The sequence below is a fragment of the Mustela nivalis genome (genome assembly GCF_964662115.1).
Source record: "Mustela nivalis genome assembly, chromosome: 3".
Classification (NCBI taxonomy): Eukaryota; Metazoa; Chordata; class Mammalia; order Carnivora; family Mustelidae; genus Mustela; species Mustela nivalis.
The window spans coordinates 2,216,452-2,227,098 of record NC_139022.1 but is presented as its reverse complement, the minus strand read 5'-3'; the positions used below and the strand labels follow the sequence as shown (position 1 = coordinate 2,227,098).

Here is a 10,647-nt window from a genome sequence, read left to right as displayed (position 1 = left end):
CTCAAATAATAGAAAAAGACTGAGATTATTCCCTGCACATTCTCAGATTACAATGCTTTAAAACTGGAGCTCAATCACAAGGAAAAGTTCCAAAGGAACTCAAACACCTGGAAGCAAAAGACCACCTTGCATAAGAATGATTGGATCAACCAGGAGATCAAGGAAGAACTGAAACAATTCATGGAAACCAATGACAATGAAGACACTTCAATCCAAAACCTATGGGATACAGCAAAGGCGGTCCTAAGGGGGAAATACATAGCCATCTAAGCATCCCTCAAAAAAATTGAAAAATCCAGAACACAGCAGCTGTCTCTACACCTTAAAGACCTGAAGAATCAACAACAAATCAAACCAACTCCACACATAAGAAGGGAAATCATCAAGATTAGAGCTGGGTTCGATGAGATAGAAACCAGAGATAAAGGATAATGTATCAATGAAACTAGAAGCTGGTTTTTTGAAATAATAAAAAATATCAATAAAGCATTGGCAACACTAATCCAAAAGAAAAGAGAGAAAGCTCCAATTCATAAAATAATGAATGAAAAGGGAGATATCACAATGAACACCAAGGAAGTAGAAACAATCATCAGAAGTTATTATCAACAGTGATATGGCAATAAGCTAAGCAACCTAGATGAAATGGATGCACTCCTGGAAAACTATAAACTCCCAAATTTGAATCAGGAAGAAATTAACAACCTGAATAGGCCAATATCTAGTAACGAGATTGAAGCGGTGATCAAAAACCTCCCAAAAAAACAAGAGCCCAGGACCTGATGGATTCCCTGGGAAATTCTACCAAACTTTCAAAGAAGAAATAACACCTATTCTCCTGAAGCTATTTCAAAAAACTGAAGAAGAAGGAAAACTTCCTGACTCTTTCTATGAGGCCAGCATTGCCCTGATCCCCAAACCAGGCAAAGAACCTACCAAAAATGAGTATTTCAGACCTATATCACTGGTAAATATGGATGCTAAGATTCTCAACAAGATCCTAGCAAATAGGATCCAAAAGCACGTTAAAAAGATTAGCCACTATGACAACGTGGGATTCATCCCTGGGTTACAAGGATGGTTCAACATTCGCAAATCAATCAAAGTGATAGAACAAATTAATAAGGGAAGAGATAAGAACCACATGGTCCTCTCAATTGATGCAGAAAAAGCATTTGACAAAATCCAGCATCCGTTCCTGATTAAAACACTTCAACACATAGGGATAGAGGGAACATTCCTGAACTTCTTCAAATCTATCTATGAAAGACCCACATCAAATATCATCCTCAATGGGAAAAAGCTTGTGACCTTCCCGTTGAGTTCAGGAACACGACAAGGATGCCCACTTTCACCACTCTTATTCAAAAGAGTATTAGAAGTCCTAACAACAGCAATCAGACAACAAAGGGAAATAAAAGGTATTCAAACTGGTAATGAAGAAGTCAAAAATCTCTCTCTTTGCAGACAACATGATTTTTTATATGGAAAACCGAAAAGACTCCACCCCCAAACTTCTAGAACTCATACAGCAATTCAGCAATGTGGCAGGATACAAAGCCAATGTACAGAAATCAGTTCCTTTCTTATACACTAACAGTGAAAATACAGAAAGGGAAATTAGAGAATTTATTCCATTTACTATAGCACCAAGAACCATAAGATACCTGGGAATAAACCTAACCAAAGAGGTAAAGGATCTGTACACAAGGAACTACAGAACACTCATGAAAGAAATGGAAGAAGACACAAAAAGATGGAAGACCATTCCATTCTCTCGAATCAGAAGAATAAACATTGTTAAAATGTCTATGCTGCCCAGAACAATCTATACTTTTAATGCTATTCTGATCAAAATTCCACCGGTATTCTTCAAAGAGCTGGAGGAAATAATCCTAAAATTTGTATGGAATCAGAACAAACCCTGAATCACTAAGGAAATGTTTAAAAACAAAAATAAAACTGGGGACATCACATTACCTGATTTCAAGCTTTACTACAAAGCTGTGATCACTAAGACAGCATGGTACTGGCATAAAAACAAACACATAGACCAGTGATAAAGAGTAGAGAGCCCAGATATGGACCCTCAACTCTATGGGTAAATAATCTTCAACAAAACAGGCAAAAATAAACAGTGGAAAAAAAGACAGTCTTTTCAATAAATGGTGCTGAGAACACTAGGCAGCTATATGTATAAGAATGAAACGCGACCATTCTTTACACCGTAACAAAGATAAACTCAAAATGGATAAAAGACCTCAATGTGAGGCAGGAATCCATCATAATCCTAGAGGGGAACATAGGCAGTAATCTCTTCAATATCAGCCACAGCAACTGCTTTCAAGATATGTCTCCAAAGGCAAAGGAAACAAAAGCGAAAATAAACTTTTGGTACTTCATCAAAATCAAAAGCTTCTGTACAGCAAAGGAAACATTCAAGAAAACAAAGAGGCAACCCACTGAATGGGAGTAGATATTTGCAAATGACAGTACAGACAAAAGGTTGATATCCAGGATCTATAATAAACTCCTCAAACTCAACACACACAAAACAGACAATCATATGAAAAGATGGGCAGAAGATATGGACAGATGCTTTTCCAATGAAGACATACAAATGGCTATCAGACACCAGAAAAAGCGTTCATCATCACTATCCCTCAGGGAGATTCAAATTAAAACTACATTAAGATATCACCTTACACCAGTTAGAATGGCCAAAATTAACAAAAAAGGAAACAACATGTGTTGGAGGGGATATGGAGAAAGGGAAACCCTATTCTACTGCTGGTGGGAATGCAAGTTGGTGTAGCCTCTCTCTTTGGAGAACAGTGTGGAGATTCCTCAATAAATTAAAAATATAACTTCCCTATACTCTGCCATTACACTCCTGGGTATTTACCTTGAAGATACAGATGTCGTGAAAAGAAGGGCCATCTGTACCCCAATGTTTATAGCAGCAATGGCCACAGTCGCCAAAATATGGAAGAACCAAGATGATCTTCAATGGACAAATGGATAAGGAAGATGTGGTCCATATACACTATGGAGTATTTTGCCTCCATCGGGAAGGACAAATACCTAACTTTTGTAGCAACATGGACAGGACTGGAAGAGATTATGCTGAGTGAAATAAGTCAAGTAGAGAGTGTCAATTATCCTATGGTTTCACTTATTTTTGGAGCATAACAAATAGTATGGAGGACATGGGGAGATAGAAAGTGGAAGGTAGTTGGGGGAAATTGGAAGAGGAGGTGAACCATTAGAGACTATAAACTCTGAAAAACAATCTGAGTGTTTTGAACGGGTGGGGGGTGGGATTCGGGGTACCAGGTGGTGGGTATAATAGAGGGCATAGATTGCATGGAGCACTGGGTGTGGTGCACAAATAATGAATACTGTTATGCTGAAAAAAAAATAAATGAATCAGTAAAGTTGTTAACATAAAGATTTTCAGATGATGTGGGGAAAGAATGGAGGACTCAATAAGACTCATTTTTTTTTTAAGGATTTTATTTACTTGTTGGAGAGACAGAGTAGAGAGCACAGACAGGGGTGCTGTAGACATAGATAAAGGCAGCTTCCCACTGAGCAGAGACCCCAATGCAGGACTACATTCAAGGGACTTTGGATCATGACCTGAGCTAAACACAGATGCTTAACCAGCTGAGTAACAGAGATGACCCAATCAGTGATACTCTTAACACAGAAATAAGAAAAAAAAAAGAAGAAGAGATAAAAAACACAATAAAGGAAATTAAAAATAAATTTTTGCTTGTTTTCTTTTTGTTTAGATGTGGAATTTAACAAATCCGCCACCTATATATGACACCCAGTTCTCATCAAAACAACTACTCTCCTTAATATTTACCACTGATTTAACAAATCCCCCTAGTGTCTCACCTCTACCACTCAGCAGTCGGTTCTCTGTATTTAATATCCATCCACTTCATGTCCCATCTCAGATTCCAATGTATCATTTAAAAGAACTAAAAGAGCCAAAACATGAGCCAAAGAATTAAAGTTCACTTAGCCCTAAAGCTCAGGCATTGATGTGAAACGTGTTACCAATGAACTACTGGACTGGGAAGTACTACAGACTTACCTCACTGCAGGCATGAGCAAATGAGTCCAGAATTTTCACTCCTAGCCTTTCTAGCCTTACTTACTGTGAAGCATCATCAAACCTAAAATCTGGCTAACTTCCTTTCCCATGTGGGTTACTGCTATGACACCAATAGCTCTTGATTTATCTCACTCCTTTCACTAAACAGCAGTGAGATTTGCAAATGCAAAATATATCGTGTCATTTCCTATTTGATACACTTTGATAATCCATCGCTTGTCTCAGTGTAAAATCCTGAAACCATTGTAGGGCTTTCAGTGATCTACAGGAACTAGCACTTGCTTTCCCTCCAAACTCGTCTCCTTCTTCCATCCCTACATTACCCAGGCTTCTTCACCTGACATTTATGCCATACTCTCTGCTGGGGATACTACTTCCATTCTTATTCTCCTCATCTACAAAGTGTAGATTAAAGTACAACATAAACATAGAAAGCTTGCTTAACACTCTATGTTGATTCAGACTTTATTGTTCCATGTCAATAACTAGCTTATACTTTATTGTTTCATGGCAAACATCAGAAATAGACATAAATCTGTTATTCCTTGGATAAGTCATATATGTTTGTCCTTCAAAACTAGAGACTCTATTCAGGCAAAATACCTCCTGGTATTTTCTTTACTTTGTGTCCCTGGGCAATCCAGACTGCATCAAGAAAGCTGACATATTAAAAAAAAAAAAAAAGCTTAATATTTGTGGAATGAATGAATGAGATAGTAGGCAGGAGTAATAGAGGTCTTCTAAATATTGGCTAGATAAAAGAAAGTTTGACTCCTTTCTTCCTGCCTTCTTTCCCACTTATATGTTCCACTCCCTTCCATTTTCTTCCTTTTCCTTCTTTTTTTTTACCTCTCCCCTGCTCTCTCTCTCTCTCTCTCTCTCTTGTCTTTTTTTTCTCTCCCCTTCTCCCTTTCTCTCCTTCCCTCTCCACCTATTCCTTCCCCTCCACTTATGCCTCCTTCCCTTTGTCTTCCTCTTTCCCATACTTCCTTGCCTAGGATTTTATTAAACAGAAAACATTAAAATGTCTAAGTTCCTGTAGATAAACTGTGGCACTTCAAAAATCATTTGTTCTTGTCATGAAGAGATAATTTAGGTTAACAATAATTTCTATATCTTTTCTTTTATTCATTTATTTATTTCATAGACATTTAATAGACAGGAGTACCACCAGGAATTGAATCTATAACAGCAGTTTCCTACTCGTTCTTCCATGATGTGTAACTTTTACCACATATGCTTTATGAACTCAGGAGAAATTTTCTGTAAATTCTGAAAATATGGTGTAAAATCATCATGTCCTTGAATCACTATTATATTCTCACCAGATAATGAAAGAAAGTGCCAAAGGACAAAAATCCTTCTAAGATGATGTTGTAGGGGCACCTGAGTGGCTCAGTGGGTTAAAGCCTCTTCCTTTGGCTCAGGTCATGATCCCAGAGTCCTGGGATCAAGCCCCACATCGGGCTCTCTGCTCAATGGGAAGCATGCCCCCCCCCCACTGCCTCTATACCTACTTGTGATCTCCATCTGTCAAATAATAAACTTTAAACCTTAAAATAAACTTTAAAAAATAAAATTAAATTAATTTTGTAGAGACAATTTATCTTCTGAGGGATTGTTGCCAAGAGGCAGTGAAGAAACGCTTTCATCATGACATATGGAATTCAACATAGCACAAAGGATGACATTCAGGTTTGAAGGCTCTGAACCTGTTACTCACATATTCCCAAAATTGATCCATTACATGTTCTGTGCTAATTTTCCTTACCTGAAAAACAAACAAAACAAACAAACAAAAACCCTCCCCTTGACTCTTATTCCATAAATAACATATTTTTTAAAATTTATTTTCTAACAGCCTCTTTGGATTCTTGTTTCCTCAAACTGTAGATAACCAAGTTCAGCAGTTGGGTGACCACAGTGTAGGAGACAGAAATGATCTTGATGATCTCAGGTGACAGGTGGTCATTAGGGTGAACGTACATGGAAATCATATCCCCATAGTAGATAGTGACAAGAGCCAAATGGGAACTACATGTGGAAAAGTTCATCATCATGTCAGAAGCAGAGGGAGTTCTCAATATGGTAAATGCAATGAAAACAGGACACAAGTATGAGAAAAAATCAAATGCACAGGACTGCAATTGACATGATAAAGGTGACGATCCTGTTAATATACACACAGGAACATTTAAGCTGCATGAGGGGAGGGAGGTCACAGAAGAAATGATTGATCACATTAGGATCGCAGAAATCCAACCTGAAAAATTATTAGGGAGGGCAGAAATCCTGTGCTAACACCTGTCAACCAGGAGATTTGCTACCAACTTGGTGCATATCTCAGAACTCATCATGAAAGAATAGTAGAGTGGGCTGTAGATGGCCAGATATGGTCATAAGACATCATGGCCAGAGCAAAGCAGTAAGCACCCCCAGAGCACACAAAGAAGTAAAGCTGTTCCATCCATACAGGTGGGAAAGAAGATGGCTTGGCCAAGAGAGAACAAGTTGGGTAAAAGAGGGAACGCAATGGTGGATGTATACCAGATCTCCAGAAAGGAGAGGTGTTTGAGAAATACATACATGGGTGAGTGCAGTCACTGGTCATGGCTCACCACTGCAATAATGACAGCATTACCTGTGACTGTGAGAAAGTAGGTGAATAGGAAAATAGCTAAAAACAGTTTATTCCATTCAGGATTTTTCTAGAATCCTAGCAGCTGAAACTCAATGACACTAGACATATTTAGGAGCATCATTGTCTGTGGAAGGGAAAAAGTTTTGGAAAAACACTATACACAGCCACCCAAATATTTGTAGTTCTTCATGTTTAGCAGTTCAAAGACTATTTTTTAATAGTTTAAATCTTTGTGTACAACATTTTATAGGAACAAGGAATTTCACCTTGGTTTTCCAGGAAAATACTTTGGTATCACAAGCTGATAGTGGATATTAGATCTTGGAAAAAACCTCAGCAAATTCCACTCATGCTCTCTGAAATTTAAAAGTCTTAGGCATAAATATTTAAAAAAATATATACAACTCTGATGGAAACCAAATTTGGAAACTGAAAATAATAACAATGATTTTTAGGGTTGCTTGGGGGGGCTCAGTGGGTTAAAGCCTCTGCCTTTGGCTCAGGTCATGGTCCAGGTGTTCTGGGGTCCAGCCCCACTTCAGGCTTTCTGCTTGGCAGGGAGCCTGCTCTACCCGCCCCCAACACTTGCCTTTCTGCCTACTTATGATCTCTGTCAAGTAAAAAAAGAAAATCTTTTAAAACTATTTAAAAATAACAATTTTTAAAAGCAGGCCTATATGAAAGCAATGACTGAGCCTGGGTGGCTAAATTGGTTAAACACCAGCCTTCAGCTCATTTCATGATCCCAGCATCCTGGGATGGAGTCCTATATTGAGCTCCCTGCTCAGCAGGGAGCCTGCTTCTCTCTCTCTCTGCCTGTTACTCCACCTGCTTGCACTTCTTTTATCTCTCTCCTCTGAAGAATAAGGAAAGTCTTTAAATAATAAAAATAAATAAAATGCAAAACATTGCAAGAATTAAGATGGTGGAGGAGTTGGGGTACTCTAGCCTTATTTGATCCCTCAAACATAGCTAGATGATATTGAAAATTCAAAAAAAAATCAATCTAAAAACTGAAAGAACAAAAATCCATAGCAAGAGACAGAAAAGCAGTCACATTATGGAATGTAGGAGTTGCAGAAATTTGATTTGGGGAAGAAAATAACTGGGTGTTGCAAGGGGGAGGGAGACCTGATGATGAAGGGAGGAACAAGAGATAGAGAGATAATGCAAAACCACAGCAGGCGATTTCACAAGAAAAAAAAAAAATCCCAAAATATTGACTAGGAAAAAGAGAGGGGCTGACTATTCCAAATTTTTCTAAGAAGAAGAGTGCAAATTCTGGTTTTAGAGGTTTTTGGTAGCACCAAGGTCATTCTTGGAGGGTTAGTGGTGCTCTGGTGAGGAAGGAGGGCAGAGTGCCAGGAGCAGGCAGGTTATCTGAGGATCCCACGGGTCATACAGGGAGAAACTGTTCTACCCCTTGGAGTGAATTTGGGAGTGGCAGCACAACCTCTCTACGGATAAAAGAAGTGGCAACACCACTGTGATGCCCTGTTCACTAGCACAGGAATGAAGACAACAGCTGATGGCAGAAAGCTTGGTGCTAGCTTTTTGCTTCACTTTGCTTGAATTGCTGTGTGGACAAAGGAATGATTTTTGGGACAAAGCTTCACTGATCAGAGTGCAGAGAGACACTCCCACAGAGCATCAGTACAGATTAACACCATATAGACCTTTAAAATTTGAAGTTATGAAACACAACCACAAGCCTAAGATAAAAGACAGATTTGCTATGCTAAGTGGCACATGGACAGTTTAGATATAAGTGGGGTGAAAGCAGAAATTTAGCAGAATTGAAAGGTACAAAAAAGGTTGATAATTTGATCTTCTGTGGGGGTTTCCTGAAAAGTGGCAGTCTGGAACTCCAGGGACAAGAGAGCTGATAATGGATTTTACTCTCCACCCACCAGCACTGACTGACTTCAATGGACTAAGCAGTGTCCCCTAGAAGAGGTCAGAGCTGCTTGCACCAAACCCTGACTCCCTTTGCCATGTAGGTGCATCTCTACTAGGACAAGTCCACTTGAGAGTTACACAGAAACCTGACCCCTAGAACATCAACACAAACCCCACACACACACCAACTCAACTGATCATAGAGTGCTCCAACCCTTCAGCTATATGTAAAGTAAGATCTTCTGTCCTTTATTTTTTTTAATTTATTTATCTCTTCTTAATGTAATTGTTACTCTCAGAAGCAGGTATACAACATGCTTTCCTAACAATCACACACAGAGAGAGAGAGAGAGAGAGAGAGAGAGAGAGAGAGAGAAAACAAAGACAAAAACAGTTATCCAGACAAAATGACAAGAGAGGAGAGGAATTTACCTCAAAAGAAAGAAGAGGAAACAGTCATGGCCATGGATTTAATCAAAACAGATATGAGTAACATGTCTAAACCAGAATTTTACACACTAATAATAAGGATACTAGTTGGTTTGAGAAAAACAAAGAAAACACTTGAGAATTCCTTATTGAAAGACAAATAAACTTAAAACTACTCAAGCTGATATAAAATATCTAAGATGTAAATCTGAAATAATGCAATGAGACTGAGGATGAGCAAGCAGAGAAATGAATCAGTGATGTAGAGGATAACAATATGGAAAAGAATGAAGTTGAAAGGAAGCTGGAAAATAAGGTATTGGATTTCAAATGTAGATGTAGGGAATTCAGTTATTCCTTAAAGCATAATGGCCTTTATATAATATAATCCCCAGAACAAGAAGAGAAAGGAAAAGCAAAATAAGGCCTATTTTAGAAAATTATAGCTGAAAAGTTCTCTAATCTGGGGAAGGAACAGACATCAAAATCCAAGAACCACAGAGAACTTTTATTAGATTAAAACTAACAAACAAAACAAAATGAACAAACAAAACTGCCTTCACAGCGGACATAGGCAAAATATGTGGACAAGGAAAGAATCCTGAAAGAAGCAAAGGAGGGGGAAGTCCCTAAACTCCAAGTGAAGACATATCAACTTGCCAGCTGTTAAGTCCAAAGAAACTTAATGGGTCAGAAGAAAATGGAATATATATATATATATATATATATATATATATATGCAGTATGAATATATTATACAGCAATAATGCCCTTCAGAATTGAAGGAGAGACGAGATCCCAGATAACGAAACCCTAAAGGAGTTCATGACTACTAAACCAGTCCTGCAAGAAATATTAAAGGGGGTAAAGACAGGATAGGGAACATAACTCAACATCATAAAAGCAGTACATGGAAGACCTACAACTAATATCATCCACAAATCCACAATGGGGAAAAACTGAGACCTCTTCTTGTAATGTCAGGATCAAGACAGGAATATCCATTCTTACCATTACCACTTAAAATACTGCAGGAATTTTTAGCCTCAGTGATAGAATAACAAAAAGAAATAAGAGCATCCAAATTTGCACAGAATAAGGCGACATTTTAGTATTTGCAGATGATGATACTCTGTATATTTAAAAAAAACTGATAGTATCTACAAGAAAATTTGCTAGGGCATCTGGGTGGCTCAGTGGGTTAAGCCTCTGCCTTCTACTCAGGCCATGCTCTCAGGGTCCTGGGATTGACAGGATCTCTGCTAAGTAGGGAGCCTGCTTCCCTCTCCCCCTCTGCCTGTCTCACTGCCTACTTGTTATCTCTCTCTCTCTCTCTTTCAAATAAAAAAAAATTCAAAAAAAAATTTTGCAAGAACTGATATCCAAATTCAGTAAAGCTGTAGGATATTAAATAAATGTACATGAATCTGATGCATTTCTGTACACTAATAAATAAGCAGCAGATGGGTGCCTGGGTGTCTCAGTGGATTAAAACCCCTGCCTTTGGCTCAGGTCATGATCCCAGGGTCCTGGGATCAGCCCTGCATTG

At 38.4% G+C, this 10,647-nt stretch overlaps 1 pseudogene across 1 annotated transcript; it reads right to left on the bottom strand.

Annotated features, from left to right (window-relative positions):
• Positions 1-5,976: 5,976 nt before the first annotated feature.
• Positions 5,977-10,103, bottom strand: LOC309861879 (olfactory receptor 11L1-like; annotated as a pseudogene). The gene is made up of 2 exons: positions 10,022-10,103; positions 5,977-6,806 (listed from the first exon to the last, which is right to left on the bottom strand). The product of its transcript is annotated as an olfactory receptor 11L1-like (transcript).
• Between the last annotated feature and the right edge of the window lie 544 nt (positions 10,104-10,647).